The sequence below is a fragment of the Capsicum annuum genome, chromosome 2 (genome assembly GCF_002878395.1).
Source record: "Capsicum annuum cultivar UCD-10X-F1 chromosome 2, UCD10Xv1.1, whole genome shotgun sequence".
Classification (NCBI taxonomy): Eukaryota; Viridiplantae; Streptophyta; class Magnoliopsida; order Solanales; family Solanaceae; genus Capsicum; species Capsicum annuum.
Window position 1 is genome coordinate 75,452,930 of NC_061112.1, and position 3,060 is coordinate 75,455,989.

General features: G+C 34.4%; 1 protein-coding gene across 1 annotated transcript in view; it reads left to right on the top strand.

Moving 5' to 3' along the window:
* LOC107858565 (protein EARLY-RESPONSIVE TO DEHYDRATION 7, chloroplastic) overlaps positions 1-1,578 on the top strand; it is a 13,214-nt gene extending 11,636 nt beyond the window's left edge. Inside the window, exon 5 of the mRNA XM_016703296.2 lies at positions 1,170-1,578. The gene's annotated coding sequence lies outside the window, so the exon portion shown is untranslated. The remainder of the gene's footprint in view (positions 1-1,169) is intronic.
* Positions 1,579-3,060: the final 1,482 nt, after the last annotated feature.

Below are 3,060 nucleotides of genomic sequence, written 5' to 3' on the forward strand. Positions count from 1 at the left end.
TGTTGTTGATATACAACAACAACAACATACCCAGTAAAATCCCACAAGTATATTTCTTATGTTGTTGATATACAACAACAACATACCCAGTAAAATCCCACAAGTATGTTGTTGATATGCTGTTCTAAATTAAATTGCCACCCAAATTCTCAATCTCTACTTTCTACCCTCTGTTTTTATGCACTATTTGTTGTGTGTGGGTAACAGATAGTGGCAGGCATAGTTTTCATCTTGTCTGAGCAGTAGCTTCATCATTAGATTAAAGCACAATGTTAGTGGGTTGCAATTCATAATGGTTTTCTTCTAAGAGAGTCCTCAAACCTTGTTTCCCCTTATCCACAGTTCTGTTATTGAGGTTGTTAGTAAATCAGATTTATTGATGGTGATGATATCGTCAAAGCTGATGCTGTCATGTCGATTCAGCTGGAAAGAAAGGTACACATTAAATTGTTCTTATGGAGTGAGGTACGATTATTGGCAAGGATAGACTGGTAATATACATGGATTTATGAGGGCGAAGTTGGTACTAACAATAAATATAGATGGATTTACGAGGGCGAAGTTGGTACAAACAATAACATTAGTTGATTCCTTCACAGCTGCCTATTCTTTGGTGGCAGAGTTACCCGGTACTTGTGTTGGTGGGATTTGGGAGGTACCCAGCAAAAATAAATAACGTTAGGTTATTTATTCCCATTTGCCTAATCATTGTTGGCAGAAAAGTTGGCCCAAACAACACCGTTATCCCCCAAAAGATAGATTTATGAGGGTTTTTTTGTGCATCATGACCCTTCTCCTTTTGGAGTTATTTGATTGAGTTGTCTATATTGACTACAAGTGATTAAAGTAAGTGCTACTATCAATGAGGAGTTATTTACTGGCAAATCATTGTAGAATCTAGATGTCCATGTTTAGGCTTCTGCATATCAGCTAACCTAACTCCCAATCCTGATCTTTTTGCATTGATTTCATTTGGTGCTATCAGGAAAGCTGTTCTCCAAATTTTGATGTGTTCTTATTTACTTCATGTGGTGTCTTTGCTTGACATATGGGAAACTAATTTTCGAATTACATGCCAAAATGCAATTTGTTAAAATTTAATATATGAAAGACATCATTTTGGATTTTACATTGTTATGTTTGCTTTTCTGTGCATATTTTGACCCCAGATTTGTGGGAGGTGTTGGAAGCAATTGCGCTATTTCCTTTATACTTGTGAAGTATGTTCTTGTGAGGAAAGCTCATCTTAGCTGTGGCTCTATCAGCAAATGGTGTCGTCCTGAAAAGATTTAGTAAATTGTGAGTGGTGGAGACAGGCAGCTCTTAGCAATGGCCATTAGGCATCGCAAGAAAAATACTCAGAGATAACCGGCATTGGGCTCTGACATATTCATATTATTTTGGTGCATGTGTGTGTATATACAAGTGAGAGCACCAACGCACCTGATGTTTACTGTGAGGAGTTTAAGTTTCCATTCTTTTTCTCAATGTTATATTTATGCGATACCAACTATTTAACATTAAGATTAATTATTTACTACGGTGAATTAAATTAATCACTTCACTTAGTTCCAGCAACAACGGTTTTCCTCACTCAGTTTCGTTTAACAAGGCTTGATCTCCCCACTACCATTCTTGTTTGTGTGGTACAAGTACTTTATAAGACGCATGAAAAGCTGAGCAGTTTTGGGGGAGGGGTGATTACGGTAGGAGTAGGGACGGTATTTGAGTTGAATAAGAAGTATTAAGTTGAAATTGGAAAGGACTATAGAAGTGAAATTATGTTTGAACATGAATAACATGAATTATAGAAGTGAAACTGTCCTTAGTATTTGCTGCTATATTGGACCACTTTTGGTCCTCCCTCCAACTTCTGTCTATTTTAACATTTGAGGCCAGGACAACGATAAATTTTCGTTCTCATGCCAAAGGCAAAATCCTTGCGACATCATTTATCTACAATGAATTGGTGTACTATTTTGAAGATAGGAAGCCATTCACAAATGTTACTTTTCCCATGAAAACAATTAGGGGTCGTTTGGTAGAGTGTGTTAATCAAAATAATACATGCATTATTCTTATGTATTATTAATACTTCGTTTGGTACATTTTTTTGTCATTGTATAACTAATGCAAAAGCATTAGTTATACACTATATTGTGTATTGGACTATGCATTATTAATATCCACTCTTTTCCATGTATTAGTAATACAAAGCATTTTAATACATGCAATCGGATTATTAAATGACAACTTTACCCCTCAAAATAACTAATTTCTTTTTCCCACCATTTCTCCACTTCTTCTTCTTAATCAAACATCTTCTTTTATTCCGATTTCTTTCTCTTTATTCCGATCAAATTCCATCAATTATTCAAGTCTTTTGGATATAGAGAATACGTGAAATTGGGTTTTCAAAGAAAAGTAAATTTAGAGAAGTAAAAATTAAATTTTCAAGATTGCATACCTTCCTCAGATTTTTTTTTTTTCAATGAAAATGAACAAATGAATTCATTGGATATTTGGGTATTTAGATACAACACAATGAAAATGATTGTATATTTCAGTATTTGGATACACCAGCTGGTGGTGGTTGCTTTCATTTTTTTTTTTCATACCAAACAACCAGAGGAGTTGTTTGGCAAGTATCAAGATGTGCTCCAGCCAGGGTGCCACTGTTTGCCTTGGTTCCTCGGGTATCAGTTAGCTGACAATCTTTCCCTCACGGTGCAGTAGCTTGATGTTTGCTGTGAGACAAAGACAAAGGTCTTCTTTTTATTCATGAAAAGGAATTACATTAAATTTCATATTCCTTTTCGTTTTTTTTTCTTTTAAATTTTATGTTAGAAAATTATCAATTTTACTGTAGAATTGAAATCTACAGTAGTGTATTTCAAACATATCGGTGTTCCTATGTATACACAGTAGTATAGAATTGTTGGTGCTCATATATAAAAAGGGTATTTCGGTAAATAAATATGTAAATATATATTATTTTTAATGCATCAAATCAAACACTGTATAAGAAATAATGTCTGCATAACTAATACCAGCATTACT